This window comes from Mandrillus leucophaeus, unplaced genomic scaffold (genome assembly GCF_000951045.1).
Source record: "Mandrillus leucophaeus isolate KB7577 unplaced genomic scaffold, Mleu.le_1.0 Scaffold282, whole genome shotgun sequence".
Lineage (NCBI taxonomy): Eukaryota > Metazoa > Chordata > Mammalia > Primates > Cercopithecidae > Mandrillus > Mandrillus leucophaeus.
In genome coordinates this window covers 1,820,380-1,836,591 of record NW_012102943.1, presented here as the reverse complement: position 1 = coordinate 1,836,591, position 16,212 = coordinate 1,820,380, and the positions used below count along the sequence as shown (strand labels likewise).

At 48.5% G+C, this 16,212-nt stretch overlaps 1 protein-coding gene across 1 annotated transcript in view; it reads right to left on the bottom strand.

Annotated features, from left to right (window-relative positions):
* The window catches only part of ARSI (arylsulfatase family, member I), a 42,820-nt gene extending 28,389 nt beyond the window's left edge, over window positions 1-14,431 (bottom strand). The window contains exon 1 of the mRNA XM_011985358.1: window positions 14,330-14,431. The gene's annotated coding sequence lies outside the window, so the exon portion shown is untranslated. The remainder of the gene's footprint in view (window positions 1-14,329) is intronic.
* Between the last annotated feature and the right edge of the window lie 1,781 nt (window positions 14,432-16,212).

Genomic DNA, 16,212 nt, shown 5'->3' with positions numbered 1-16,212 from the left:
TTCATTCGGGTCTTCACTACTCAGCAGAGCCTCTCCTTTCCACCCAACCTAAAGTCACATGCATATACACAGCCCTGATACTCTTTTTCCCCAAACATTGATCATTACGTGATCTCATACTGCACGTTTATTAGTACCTTGTCTTTATGCCAGCCCCTGCCGCCAATAGAATATAAGCCCTATAATGGCAGGGATCTTCTCCAACCTGTTCAACATGGCACCCCAGTGCCTAACATAGAGCTGGGCACCTAGTAGCTACTTGATGTATTTTGGAAGGAAGAGAGGGAAGGAGGGAAGAAGGAAAGAGGGAGTGGGGAAGGAGGGAGAAAGGGAGGAGGGTTTTACCTAGCTGTATGAATTTAGCCTAAGATCATGTAAAATGCCAACCAATATGTATGGTTGGCCAGCTCTGCCCAGGTATGGTGCTAAGCCCAGGTGATCTGAAGGTGAATCTGATACCCCAGCCTTCTTTTTGATCTTACATCTTCTAAGGAGATGCAAGTTAGCATTTAACCTACATAGTAAACCAGGACTGTGGTCCGTGAGGGGAGGAGGAGAACAGGGCTCTATGTGACTAGGAGACAGAGGACAGGAGGCAGGGAGGGGTCAGAGGAGGGCTTCTCAGTGGAGGTGATGTGGGCCCTGAGTGGTCACTTAGGGTTTGGGGAGGAGGCTGATGGGGCTGGTGGGACTGGCTCCTGGTGTGGACCATGGCAGTGCAGGGACAGGGCTCAGCCTCCCAGCTATGGCCTTTGCTATCATTTCCTGTGGGAATACTTTCTCCTTAGCTACCCACCCTAAGGCCTCCCTGCCCCAGCTAAGGCAGGGACCTCCCTCCACCCTCTGTACACCAAGGTGGCCAGATCCTTTCCCTCTGAGTTGCCCCTCCCTTGCCATGGACTTCCAGCTGCCTGGACCTCCTAGGAGCAGCCCTCTCAACTCTCTCTTGATGCATGGTGGGGTCGGTCTCTGGAGACCCTCCCTGGTCTCTGCTGGGCTCCACATTCCAGACTGGGTTCCTTTCTCTGCAGCCTTACCCCTAGGACATCATCTCACTGAATCCTTCCACTTTTTTCCTGCCTTACTCACCTTTTCCCTTTCCCTGGGGCTCAGGTGCACCCTCACATTTCTTCCCCACGTGAGCCTCAGGTGACATTGCAGGACATCCAAGGTAGCCAATTTCTGGCAGACTCCACTTAATAAAATGCTTCCCTGTGTCACATGTGTCATCTCATGCATCCTCGTGAGAACTCTCACTAGCCCCATTTTACAGATGAAAGCCTGTGACATTCACCACAGTAAGTAGTTGATCAGGGGCTCCAACCCAGAGGGTTCTGTGCTTCTGTGCAACCCCTCCACTCCACGCCTCTCCGGAAGAGCAGTGGCCTCAGAGCCCATCTACTCCGCGACACTGTGGGGGGCTTGCCCAGGGCCTGCTCCTTTTCCAGAGACTCCAGTTGTTTCCTCTAGTGAGGGAGTGGGATAGATTGGGAGGGTACTCAAATCATAGAACTTTCCAAGCTTGAGCAAGACCTAGGAGAACGGAATTAGATAGGGATCCTGTCCTCCGGATGTTCTCATAAATATTAATAATCACAGGAGCTGACATTCACCTGGGGCTTACTCTGTGCCAGGCACTGTTCTAAGCAATTGCATGTGTGCTAACTGGATTGATCCTCACAAAAACTATCCTCCCCACTTTACAGATGAGGAAATTGAGGCATGGAAACTCGTCCACACAGCTACTAAGTGCTGGAGCTGCCAGTGAACCCAGCAGGCTCTAGAGTCAAGCTCTTCCCTTTGAAGCATTTCTCAGGCAGTCACTAACATAGCACTTTGTCCAGGCTACCTCCAACCCAAGCCTTGGGACACACAGGGACAAAGGGATGGGTCACCACATCCCACAGATGCCCCAAGCTCCTGCCCTCAACCTTCTGAACGTTTGTCCTCCAGTCTAGAGGCCATTTACACGTGATAGGTCTGGATCCCTTGCAGAAGAAAAATACAATTTTCTTTTCCACTCAACAAGCCCATGTTTCTCTCCCCTCCCTCCAGCCCCAGTGTTTATTTCAGCAAAGAAATGGCCTTTGAAGTCCTCGCTTCTTGAAAACTGAGAGGGAGAGGGAGGCACTACAAACATTTAAAAGCATATCCACGTTTTGGTTGGAATCTGGAAGTTTTTAAGGATTAATAACAGTTTTTAGAACCCATGGACCCCGCTGCTCTTTCAAGGTGAAAAAAATAACCCCTTGAATATCACAGCTGCTGGGGTCTGGAGGAAGAAATCACCCAGAGCCATGCCGAGGGCCTGCTTCGGCCGAATGTGATGAGGAACAGCCTGAAATTCTGGTCCAGGGGGCGTGTTCATAGCTCTGTGGCAAAGCGGCAGTAAGAAAAGGGAGATTTCCCCAAAACTCCATTCCCTCCATTGAAAGGATCGTCTTTTATGAGGGTTATGCCCTTCCTGCTTTATTTGATGTCAAAAGTCCTTTCTTTAAGGAATTTGTGACTATGGTAAACAAAGTTATTTAAAAATGTCTTCAGCAAAAGAAAATAGTTGGCAATCCTACCTCAGTCTCCCAGTTCTTAATCTTTTGGAATGTGCCTGGTTAGGGAAATCTCAGTTGAGGAGGAAGAAAGAGATGGACACACATTATCTCACCCTGAAGTAGAAACTGGGGCTTCATAAGACACTGCCAAAGTGCAGAGTACGGTTCAGGGGCAGTCGCTGCAGACGCAAACCCTGGGGAAGGCTTCTCAGAGGGCAATGCATCCCTGGGCCGTGGAAGGCAGGTACCACCTCACCTCCACAGCCAAGGGGAACTCCAGGGAGAGGGAAGGAAGCAGCAGCAGAACATGTTCTAAGGACACCTGAGTGTCTAAGGGCTCCCTCAGATGCTGATCGCATCTACTTCTCCTCACAATCCTGCAGTGAGTGTACTCCACTTATCCCCAGTGGACATCCAAGGAAATTGAGGCATGGTAAGGTTAAAGTCACGCTCTAGGTCATGCAGCAATCAAGGGCAGAGCTGGCGTTCTCACCCAGGCCACTCTGCGAGACTGGCTACATAACTTGCAAGGTCAGTACAAAATGAAAATGTGGAGCTCCTTATTCATAAATTATTAAGAATTTCACGGGGACAGCGGACTGTTCAACCAAGCATGGGGCCCTTCTAAGTGCAGGCCTGTGCAGCTGCTCAGGTCACACACCCATGAGAGCAACCCTGCTTCTGGGCCTGAGAGTCCAGCACTTGCCATTGTTCACCACTGCTTTCCATTAGATGGTGGACTTAAGTTAAACAGATGAAGCAAAACCTAAAATTATCCATTCAGTAAAAATCTACAATACCTCTATTGAGACAGGTATAATATACAATATACCAAATTATTCATCAATGGCTATGTTTGGAGGGTGAGACCATGGGTGAATTTTTCTACTTTTCTGTATAGCTACTTTTTAATGTAAGTATGAATTTCTTTACAATAGAAACGAAGTGGGTGTTTGCTGTGTTTTAGTAATTTTACCTGTAGGACAGAAAAGAATTATGGGATTTCCTGGCCATTCCCCCAGCTTCCCTTCCAGGGGACCCCTGCCCACTCCACTTCGGGGCCCCAGCCTGGCTCTAATCAATGGCTGATGATCAGGACGAGAGTGTGTTGTGATCAACCAAAGCATGTTGGCCAGTGGAAAGACCATGGCCATGGGAGAGAAATTGAGCCTAGTCCCTGCTCTGTCAGGCATGTGCTGTGTGGCCTTGAGCAAGTGCCTTTCCCTCTCTGAGCCTGATGTTACAGTGGGGTCCTTGAACACAGTGTGGCCTACAGCTCAATGACTGCAACAGTCAAGGAAGCAATTCCAGCCACCAAGACCTTTTCTTGAGTTTCCCCCTTTTCCACAAACAGCAGAGAGGGAGTGAAGCAGGATGATCTGGACCAGGGCAGTGTGGTATAGTGGGAAGAGGAACTCTAAGTTGGAGATACTCAGTGAGCAGTCTCTGTCCCTCTTGAGACCCCTGTCCTCTCTGTTTCAAACTCTCCATGGTTCCAATTGCCTCCAGAATAAACCCCAAACTCCTTACCATGTTCCTCCACAATCCATTCTGCCAGCCTTGTCTGCTCCCATTCCTGATTCTTGCTCACGCCCTGCCTGCCACACTGACCTACCTGCTTTTGTGTCAAGCTCATTCCCCTAACAGGACCTTTGCACAGGCTGTTCCCTCTGCCTGGAACTCTCTTCCCCAGATCTTCCCCTGACTGCCTCTTTGGATTTTGAGCCCTAGCCAAAATGTCAGTCTCAGAGAGGTTTCCCTAGCTACACAGCTCTTTATCCCATGAGCCCACGTCAGCATCTTCACAGCACACATTGTCATCTAACATTTCCTACTTCAATGTTCTCATGTTCATTATCTTTGCATATCCCCCACCTTTCCAGTCCCAAGACACTGAACACCATGCCAGTGACCTACTGTCTGGTTCCCCACTTTGTCCTCAGTGCTTAGACAGTTAATAAATATTTGATGAATGAATGATTGAATGGGCCTCAATGTGCCTAGCAATACAATTAGAGAGTAAGGAGAATTCAATCGTTCTGGTCACAGATGTCTTTTAAAACATAATGAAATTTAGGGATCCTCTGCTCAGGAAAGCCCAGACATAACATTGTGCATCCAGTGAGGTTCCCACTCCCTTTGAAGCCTGCCCCAGAATCCCTGATCATGCTCTGAGGTTTTCAGATCTGGGAACAGAAGACGACAAAGATCAAATGGGTGTTCCTTTGATTGTAAAAGGTGCTCAGGACTTGGTGCTCTGTCTTTGTGGAGTTTATATTTCCTCATCTGGAGCCAAAAGTATGTCTTGGTGCCCCCTCCCACACTCCTGTCTCTAACTCAGCAGACCCGCTCGGCTGGAGGGACCTGGCTCTATTATTCTTGCTCCTTGGTTGGCCCCCCCAACCCCGTTTTCCTTCTGGCCCTCTCCTCTCCTCTTCCTGCTGCTAGAATCTTAAGACAGCAGATTCAGGCCTCTGGAGAAATGGTCTCCCTTAACACCAACATGGTCCCCCATCTATAAAACTGTTCAACTTCATAAAGTCGTAACTGCAGAAATCTGTCCAAACATTCCGGGGCGGTTGTAACTATTGGTGTTGGCTTGCAGACCTGAACTGAGCTGCCAGAGCTTTAATGAGGAAATACTTAACAGGCCCAGCCCAGGGTGACGGCCAGGGAGGGCAGGGAGCCCACAGACGGGTGCCAAGGAGCCATGAGCTGGCCTCCACTGGGCACAGTGGACAAGACAGGCTATCGATCGGCTTCTCAGAAAAATTAAATTGACTTTATCCTGTTACCCTTTGAAGGTGTGGGTGGAAGAAGGTGAGATGGGTCAGAGACAGTGGGACAGCTGTCAGGAGTGAGAACCTAGCCAGGACTGAACTTTGTGTTGAGACCCATGTAGCCAGACAGATGAAAAAGGCACTTTGTCCCTCCCAGGCTGGGGCATGCTGTCTTTTCCATGATTAATGTGGAGAGAATGGCTTAGACGCTGTTGAGGGCCGGCGAAGAGAAGTGGTCCTTTTTTTCCTCCTCCCCAGGCGCCTGTCTGGAGAATGGAGGCAGGGAAGGGTCAGTTGTGTTGGTAGGGATGACTGCAGGGCCACCTGGAACTTGCACAGGAATCCACATCACTGAACACCCAGGGCCTCTGGCACCTTGAAGGTGGGCTGCGGGTGACCTCAGAAAGAGGGGGCTGCCGCAGTCCCAGCCGGGCAGCTATAGAGAAGCAACTACCCCTGGCATTTCCCCTCCCAGCAGCCACATGAAACAGTTCTTGGGGGACAGGGAGAGAGTACACACTTCAGAGGTGGCTGTGAAAATTTGGACCTGGCAGACAAGTGCTATCCACAAGAAAGGGGCAATTCCGTGGTCTTGTACATCCTGGAGACTTCATTGAAGGAATTCCCTTCAATCTGATCGTCAGGAGGAAGGGCCCCTTGGCTGTGAGGTTGGAGGAAATTGTGGCCCCCCTGCAGCCTCACAACCCTATCCCCTCTTTGTGGTGTGATGAAGGCCTGGATCCCGATGGGACCACACTTTGTACCTGTGGCTAGGTGGGCGTTTCTAAAAGCTGGATATCCGGAAATACCAAGTCAGAATAGCATCTCTGACCTAACCACATGGCCCAGCTTAGAACCACACCCTGGAGCCCCAATTTCCAGGGCAGCTGCCCCCAGGCCAAGGAAGGCCCATAAACTCCAGGTACATAAAGAAATGAAGTCCATGCTTGTAGAAGGAGGGAGATAGGGTTCTTTCCCAGCTGGTGATGGATTTCTTTTCCCTTCATCACATCAACAGCTCTCAAGACCTTGCCTTACTTAATGTCATGGTCCCCATTGAGACTCTCCAAGACTCCCATGGAATGAGGCCCTACTCTCTTTACAGATAAGACCCCAGAAATCCACTTGCAGCCCTGTGGGACAGAAAAGAGTGCTTAGGTCCCTGACTATTAGACAGAAGGAGAAACTGAGACCTCAGAAAAAAAGCTGAGTTCAAGTCATAGAACAGATTTTCCCTTGGAGGCCATCTGGCAACACACTGGTTTTGCAGGTGAGAACTGTACAGCTCTGAGGATAGAGGAGACTAAATATGTCCCCAGCCTCCTCCACGCAGCATTGTACCATTCCCTCTCCCCAGGACCCCTGAACATGGCCTCCCCTTCCTCTGCTCTCATCTCTGGAGGGGGCACAGCAGGCCATCCCCCAACGGATCTGCTCCCAGCTCCAGCAGAGGCCAGGCCTGAGCCTCAAGAGCCTCGCCATAGCTGAGGGGGCCCAAGAAAGTATCATCTGCAGGAAAAGACATCGAGAACACTGATTTCAGTCCCAGATCTCTGCTGGAAAGCCTTGTGACTTTGGGGGGCCCCTTTACAAATATCCTAATATTTGAAGAACACATTATGTTTCACAAGGCTCTTTCACATATGTTATTTCATTCTGTCCTGAATCTCCTGGGGCCTCAGTTTCTTTACATCAAAATGAGGGAATTGAACTGACAGATGGCTTTAAGGCTTTCTCTCCCACATGCTAATATTTTGTGAGAGACTATGTTTTATGGCATCTCATAGATTATATCGTTCGTTTTAGGATTTATGGTGCTAAGGTGCTGTATTCTGGGATCCTAGAAGCATCAGCTTCTAAAATTCAATGGTCTTTGATTCTCAGAGTATATGACTTTTTCGTTCCATGATTGCATATGTCAGAGTCTCCCAGATTTCACTCGTTCCTGTACCACCTTTAGCACATAGACTGTGTCTGCATACCACCTGTATTATTATTCATTTGGTATTTTTTCTTTAAGTAGACACTTTTTTAACTTAAATAAATGTCTTTAAAATGGAAACTTTATATCACTGTTGCAAATGGAAAACTGGTCTCACCTGCCATAAATAGGAGCTAAAAGTAAAAATAAATACAATAAAAACAATGCTATTAAATTCTAACTAGATATTGTTGCTTGCCAAAGGCTCCAAGCCCAAGGCTTGCTCTTTAAAAAATGTTTTAATATACATACGTGTATATATATTAGCAAGGTTTAGAGAGTTATTAAAGACACGTTAGCATCAAATTGAAATATAATGAGAAGAACTGAAAATATAGCTGGACTTTTCATCTCTTTCTCATGAAGCGGTTCCATGTTGTTCGGTGCTGTACCTGGGCATCACCTAGGTTCCCTGTGGGGCATGTCCCTTCACCAGGTTTACCTAGTGTAAAACTCCTTGTTCTGCTACGTGATAAAGGAACATAAACTCTCACCTCTCAAGCCACATGAACATTGTCCAGAGAGTCCATCTGGTTTCTTCTCTTCTGGGCTTGGAAAAGCTTTGCATTATTGCAAAAACAGTGCCTCAGATTCAGGCCTGGGGCTTCCCTCTCATGGTCTTCCCCGGATAAGAAGAGGCAGACTAGAAACCCCCGAAGCCTATCAGCTGGAGATTGTTAGAGACATCGGTGGTTCTGGAGCTGCCAACAGGACTCAGCTGAACAGAAATACACTTTCTTTAGCGCAGGTCTGGTGACAGCTGGGCCTGCAAGTGATGCCTTTGCTTGTAGGACAGAGAGAGCAGACACAGCTCTGGGGGTGCTGGCCCCCAGAGCCGGGAGTGGGGGTCCTACAGGAAGAGCCTGTTGGAAGAGCTCAGCATACCCCTGGAGATTCAAGGCTGGACTCATCCTCTCCGGGGCTGGCTGCAGAGCCAGGGTTGTATCAGGCCAGGCCTTGACCTGTGGGTAGAAGGACCCAGGTTCTAATCCCGCCTGCTGCTGGCCCTACTGCGTGACCTTGAGCAGGCCTACTGTGTGACCTTGAGCAAGGCCCTTTCCCTCTGCAGGTCAACGTCCTGTCTGTACAATTGGTGCACACACTGGCTCTGACTATCTCTGTGAGAACTAGGGGTATAAGAATGCTTGCTGGCTCACAACTCTATCTTCAGCACATGTTTGCACTCAAATAAATGGCTCCTGCTATTATCATTATAACAATAATTATCACTTGGTCTTCATGATTCTTTGAGAAAGGGTAAGATGATTAACAATTTTCTCATTGACAGGGGCAACATATAGAAATGTTTTGATACACAGAAGTACTCCATATATTTGATAACAATGCACCCTGGTGCCTGAGGGTAACATCAGTCCTTGGCCTAGGCTCAGTTTCTGAAGCTGGCCTGATGACTTCTCTGTGATAGTGACATCGGCCTCACATCGAACGCAGCCTTTCTTTGTCTGACTCCAGAACCCAGAACAATATATGAAAAACCAGGGCTGCCTTTCCCCTGTTCCCTTCACCCCACACAGAGTCCCACCTCCAGGCCTTTGCTCTTGCTCTTGCCTTCCCCTACGACGTCCTCCTCTCTCCCCATGGCTTGATCCAGCCCTCAGAACCAACCTCCAAAACCCAGGTAATAGTCCTGGCTCAGCCCCGGATTCTCTGATTGGCTGCTCTGGGCCTCAGTTTCCCCATGCAAAATAAAGGGATTGAACTGCATGACCTCCACGCTCCTTCCAGTCCTGGCATTGGGAATGACAGATGCAGTAGTGCCCAACACGAAAAGGCAATGACCCTGGTTGCTCAATTAAGACCGTGTCAAACTTGGAATCAGGAGAATGGGGACGATTGGCTCCGTGGCCTATGTGTATAGCCTTTATCCCATAAACTGTAGGCAACCAGAGGACAGGGGTCACACGTGATTTACTAACCCTCACATCTGCAGAGTGTTCAATGCATAAAAGTTGCTCAATAAATAATGATCAAATAAATACGTGTATGCTTGAACTGTATCATAAGCATTCTTATTAGAAAACTGAAGTTGAAGTCAAATGCAATCAAGTTAACTCTCCTTGATTTTAAGCTCCAAGGAGAGAAGCCCCCTCTTTCTTTTCCTCCAGGCTCAAACTGCAGCATTAGCCTGAGCTTAGGGCAGGAGGCAGAGAGGAGAACAAAGCCCTATTAACTTATTTTAGTTATCTAGGGAAAACTCACTTTTTTTTTTTTTTTTTTTTTTTTTGAGACAGAGTCTCTCTCTATTGCCCAAGCTGGCGGGCAGTGGTGCAATCTCAGCTCACTGCAACCTTCATCTCCCAGGTTCAAGCAATTCTCATGCCTTAGCCTCCCAAGTAGCTGGGGTTACAAGCACGCACCACCACACCTGGCTAATTTTTGTGTTTTTAGTAGAGATGGGGTTTTGCCATTTTGCCCAGGCTGTTCTCGTATTCCTGACCTCAAGTGATCTGCCGCCTTGGCCTCCAAAAGTGCTGTGATTACAGGCATGAGCCATCGTGCCCAGCCAAACACTTCAAATCTACGGGCATATTCAGGCTTTTTAATAGCTTTTCACCCTGCGTAGTATTCAATCATTGATTCCACAAACACTTCTTTTTTTTAACTTTTATTTTCGTTTCGGGGGTACATGTGACTGTTTGTTACATGGGTAAACTTGTGTCACGGGAGTTTGTTGCAGAGATTATTTCATCACCCAAGTATTAAGCCCAGTACCCAATAGTTAACTTTTCTACTTGAGACTATCTGTGTAGCTGGGGCTACAAAGAGAGTGTGAAGGACAGGCATGGAATCTGAGGAATCTGAATACTTGGTTTCCAGCCCCAGCTCTGATAGGAACTCTCTGTGTGATCGTGGGCAAATCACTTCTCTCCTCTAGGCTTTAGTGTCCTCATCCGTAAAATGGAGTGTTGGACTTATTAATATCTAAGGCTGTTTTCCTTCTTATTATCTATAATCAACATCTTAACCTGTGAGCTACAGATTCCCAGAGCAGAGGGACTAGAATTTTTTTTAAGAGGTCTGGGAAGTAGTCTATGCATCAAGCATTATCTGTAAATAACACACAAAATTACATTTCCTTTTGTATGTGTTGGAGAGAGGAGGCTAATGCACTTTGCATAAGGGCCTCACACTTGAAAGGGCAGAAACTCTGGTGTGAATGGCACTGGCTATCATCCTGACTTGCACAGAGCTTTCAGTCTAGCAAAGATATAACCCAAGCAACTTGAATACAATGAGAGAAACAGATGCGGGTCCTGAAAGTTCAGAGGCAGGAGAGACCAGTAAAAAGCAAGGAAGTTCTCTTAGAAGTTATAGACCCCACTGAGAAATTGGGAGAACTATTGGCCTCCCCCAACCCCCACCATACAAAATGCACCAAATTTTACATACCATTGCCAGGTGATCACAGGCCTTCAAGTTCATCTCACAGAACTCATCACAGTTCTTAATCAAGGTTAAGAACTATTGATTTAGATAAACCCATAAGCAGAAGTCAGGCAAGTCTGGAGCAAATTCCTTACTTGAATTCTTGAACAAGGGCACCATACAAGCTTGTAGGAGAGGCTAGAGACACTTTGGGATCAATGACCCCAGGGCCTGAGAGGTCTTGATCAGAGAGAAAGGGGCATGGGGAAGCTTGGGTGAGATAAGCCATGAGCCACCTTCTCTGTCTCTTCTGCTAGACGAAGCAATTTTTTATGCTGTTTCAGAAGGCCAAACTCATAAGCTTCAAAACATAAACAAGCACAGCCTCTTAAATCACTGGGGAATTGTTTATGAATTAAATCATCTCTTCATAACAAACAGAGACCAGGCTGAGGATCCACAACCTCTATGATTAGATGTAGACAGGCAAGGAATCAAGAAGGACCCCTGTGGGGATGAGACCTCATCTGAGATGGTCCCATTCAGAGGCAAGGCCACTGGCTAGAAAACCCTGCCTCTGTTCTCATGAGTGAGTTCCTTGGGGTGGTAGAAACCTGATGGACATACAACAAGATTTAAAAGCTGAAAATATGCTTTCGATCCTGAAGTGGTAATCATTTTAAAGGCCATGGCCAACACCACAAGCATTACAATTACACTCAGCAGTCTCACAGCAAAGGACAAAGGACGCAATGGCAAAATGTAGTTTGATTGAGCCAAGGACATGGACCCCCTGAGTGACTGTGGGCGCGGAATGACTCCCGAGTCAGAGCTTTTCCCACTTTAATGTATATCTGAGTCACCCAGCATCCTGTTACTAGGTGGATTCTGATTCAGTAGGACTGGGATGCAGCTGAGATTCTGCGTTAACAAGTGCCCAGGTGATGTCATGATGCTGGTTCCCAGGCCAAGATAATGGCAGTGACAGCAGAGCACAGCTAAATTCATGGACTCTGGGGTCAGAGAGGCCTGAGTTCAAATCTTGGCTTCCTTATCCCACTGACTGAATAATATTAGTTACTTAGCCTGTTTGAGATTTGGCTCTTTATCTGTAAAATAGGAATAACAGGCATGATTATTTGTTTATTCAATAAATATCTATTAACATCTTCTATGTGTCAGGCTTGTGCTGGGCCCTGGGGATGCAATGGTGAGACAAAGCAGACTCGGTTCCTGCTCTCGGCAATCTGATGGTCTTTGAGATGATGGATGTAAAGTATTTAGCACAGTGCCTGGTACCTGGTAAGAGCTCAACAAATGATATGTATTTTTATTAGTAGTAGTATAGTATCATCAATTTCAAGCACCCCGGGGAGAGAACTCTTCCGGTAAGTACCGAGTTCCTGAAAGGAGTTGTGATTCATTCTGTAATAAATGGGACACTGAGATGAAGGGTATATGGTCCTGCCCCTTGAGGAGCTCCTGGTTTCGTGGAGAAATGTGTATTTAGCCCAGGTATAGCACAAGTTAGATGCAGAGTTCACTCTGTTCACAGGCTTGATCCAGAACTACTGGCTTCCACGTGCTTCTCAGAGCTGACCCTCCTTCTCTCTTGGTTGCCCTGCCCCCAACCATTGTTTTTTGACTCTGCCTCCCATTTTTTACCCTTTTCCTACATGTTGACTTGAAAAATGCTTTATCCCCTCAGTAATGACTATAACCTAATGCCTGCTGGCTAGATAGCCTGTAGACTTCCCACTAAAGCTATGTATCACCCCCTAGGCCTCCCTACCTTCCTGCCCACCAGGGTTATACAAATGGATCAATCTAGGCACCTGCTATGGAGCTCTGGACGAAAATCACAAAGACTTGGAATGCTCCGCGTTCCATTGGAATTCTCAATACGCTGAGTATCAGGAGGTTGAAGATCATGGATGGTGTTCATAAGGAAATGATAGTGTGCTTCCAGGTGGCCTGGTCGTAGACATCTAGGTCTGGGCCTTCCTGTGGCCCATTCCTGGTACAGGCTTCGCTACAGTGAGGCTCTAAGTCAAGGCCAATGAGAAGGTGAGAAGGAGCAGGCAGCAACTTCAAGGAACAGCTAATGGAAGGAGACTCAGAGCCTTAATCTTAAAATCAACTGAAGCAAATCACAGAGACTTATTGAAATTGTCACGAGCAGCACTGGGGCCTAGGGATGAAGTAAGGACTGGGGCATAGTCCCTGCCCTCATGGAGTTTACCATCAAGCACTGAAAACCAACAATGACAGGGCATGACAGCACAGCATGGTGGGCACCATCATGGCGGACACACTGGAACTAGTGCAGCCCATCAACAGAGGCTTCCCAGGAAAAGCACTTCAGCTGAGACCTGAAGGAGAAGAAGAGTGAGGCCAAGGGCGGTGAAGGGAAGGAGCATTCCAAGATGAATAAACAGCACTCAGAAGGCTGGACCGAAAGGACTGCTCTATGTGGTCCCAGAGACAGGTGTGAGACATGGACCTGTTGAGGGGGCCAAGGGCAAGCCGCACAAGTCTAACCATTCCAAGTGTCCAACTTGGATACCTCCCCAAGGGCAATGGGGGGCCACCGAAGGTTCTGCAGTACAATTCAGCACCAGTTATTAGTCTGCTTTTACAGATGGGAAACTGAGGCACCATGGAGTGGTTAGGTAACTGGCCGGAGGTCACACTATCAAAAAGTGCCAGGGCCAGGATTCCCTGCCGTCCGAGGCCAGAGCCTACACCCTCCAGCACGTAGTTAAGTGCACACAAAGGTACAAACACACATACATTAAAAAAAAAATACAGCCGCGGCACAGGGCTCAGTCAGAGGCCTTGCAGGCAAACTCTATTTAAAGTCATTTAACAAGGAGCCTCTTAATGATCTCATTAGCCTGGACAGGGCCCTTAGGAAACTTGAGGCAAGGCTCTGCTTTAAATGGGGCTTCTTTGAAGTGGCCACCACCTGAAGCAGCCACCTGAATGGCGGGTAACAACGAGGGCCTGTGAGCCCTGCGCCCGCTTGGGCTGCAGCCACGGGGCCTCTAACACAGCAAGACTTGGCCTCGGTGGAGCCCAGGACGCCTGTCGGGTTGCTGTTAGCTCACTCCCAGCCACCCTCTCTGCAGGCCCATTCAGATGGGCGATCTGGCTGGCCAGGCCACAATGAGGTCATGCGTCATGATGGCGGTGGCCGGAAGCAGACTGTGGCCTTCTTTAGGCCTCACCCTCTCATGTCTGGACTCCCAGGCTCCCCTCGGCCTGGTCTGACTCCTGATCAGGGTTGCTTCATGGTTCTCCCTGATCCCAGGCTCTACTTCTACCCTCTCCATCCCCAGCTCCTCTCATCAGTCCTCTTGTTTCTAGACTGACTCCCTTCCCTTCCAGCCACCCAACCCTGATCTCTTCATGATCCCCTTAAGGGTGGGTGTCTGATCTTCCACAGGAGCAGCTATGAGATCCCACCCAAACATCACCCCCAACCCCAGTCACCCTGGATGCCTACTGCTCTGGTCAGCTCTGGGGCATCTGGGCCCCCGCTCCCTCTGCCTGGGGGAGGGTCAGCATCCCAGCAGGGCCAGGCCACACAGCTCCCAAGCTGCCCCAGGAAACAACTGGGGGTGACTGACCTTCTGAGGAATATGTACCTTGCCAATTGTCCCACCACGGGGTGCAAAACCCAGACAGGCAGAAGGAACCGATTCACCTTTCCAGAACTGCATGCAGAGGCCCTCCCAGCAGGCTGTGGCTGCCGCCCTGCCTATTAATAGTCAAGCAGCTGTTTGCCTCTCTGAATGAGAGTCTTTATTGCAAGCTGCGTTGACAAAACAGATCCTGCTCCTTCCTGCCCAGAATATGTGGGGGTGGAGGGGCCACAGTGAGATGTTCCTTCCTTCCAGGGACATTGAGAAGATCAGCACTGGGACAGACCTCAGCAGAGACCCCCTGAAAATCAGGGCCAATGCCAAGCTCATTCTCACCACCTCCCCTGCCCCTCACTTGCTCCTTTGCTCATGTTCCTAGTTTCAGCCAGCAGCTCCACTGTTCCTTGGTACTTTCACAACATTCTCATCCCTCCCTTGTTCCACCTCAATCTAGAAGCCTCAAAGTTGAGGCCTTGGGCCAGCGCAGTGGCTTATGCACGTAATCTCAGCACTTTGGAAGGCCAAGGCGGGTGGATCACTTGAGCCCAGGAATTTGAGAGCAGCCTGGGCAACATGACAAGACCCCATCTCTACAAACATACAAAAGTTAGCTGGATGTGGTGGGTGTGCCTGTAGTTCCAGCTACTTGGGAGGCTGAGGTAGGAGAATCACCTGAGCCTGGGAGTTTGAGGCTGCAGCGAGCCATGATCCTGCCACTGCACTCCTGCCTGGGCAACAGAGCAAGACCGTGTCTCAAAAAAAAAAAAAATTTAAGGCCCCTTCTGACATCTGGCCTCACCTCCCATGCCCCAGCCCCTCAATCAGCTGAGTATGTGACTTGACATGCTCTCCCTTAGCTCCTGGCCTTTGCACATGTCATTTTCTCTGCCCGATGCTCCCTTTCCCCAGATCTTCATGTGATTGATGGCCCCTTAAGTCATGGCTTGGAAGAGATCACACTAGGAAGACTTGTCTCCCAAAACCTACCTCGGTGCGCCTCCATGCTCTGCTGAACTTACTTCCTTACCTGAAGTTCTTTCTGGGAGGGTAGAGGTGGGGCTTTTTTCTTCCCTTACTTTCCTCTACCAGCTGCCAGGACACTGACTCTGAGCTGAATCAAAGAAAGATACATGAATGCTTCCATCTCCTTCCCCAAGCCCCCACACTCTGACCAGTCAGCAAGTCCTGTTCATTCAACCTGGGGAAGAACGAGAGATCTGGAAATAGGTTGCCTGGGTTTGAAACATGGCTCTGCCACTTACCAGTTGAGGGACCCTTAGGTAAGTCATTAACCTTGCAAAGCCTGTTTCCTTACCTGTAAAATGGAGCCAGTCATAGTTCCTGCTTCCTAAGATTATTGTAAGAAGTCAAGGGGTGGCCGGGCACAGTGCCTCATGCCTGTAATCCCAGCACTTTGGGAGGCTGAGGAGGGTGGATCACTTGAAGTCAGGAGCTCAAGACCAGTCTGGCCAATATGATGAAACTTCATCTTTACTAAAAATAAAAAAATTGGCTGGGTGTGGTGACATGCTCCTATAATCCCAGCTGCTTAGGAGACTGAAGCAGAATTGCTTGAACCCAGGAGGCAGAAGCTGCAATGAGCTGAGATTGCATCACTGCACTCCAGCCTGGGCAACAGAGCAAGACTCCATCTCATAAAAAAAAAAAAAAAAAAAAGTCAAGAGGCAATGCTTATAAAATGCCTAGCCCAGCATCTGACACAATCAGTAAATGTTAGCTGCATAATTTTACTCAATGTTTCAACCTGGCCACAGAAACTTCCCCTATCCTTGTCTCCTCCACCCCCATTTAATCATCATCCACAGTGGCGAATGTCCCACAGTACAAGCTTTCAGAAATGCCTGTGT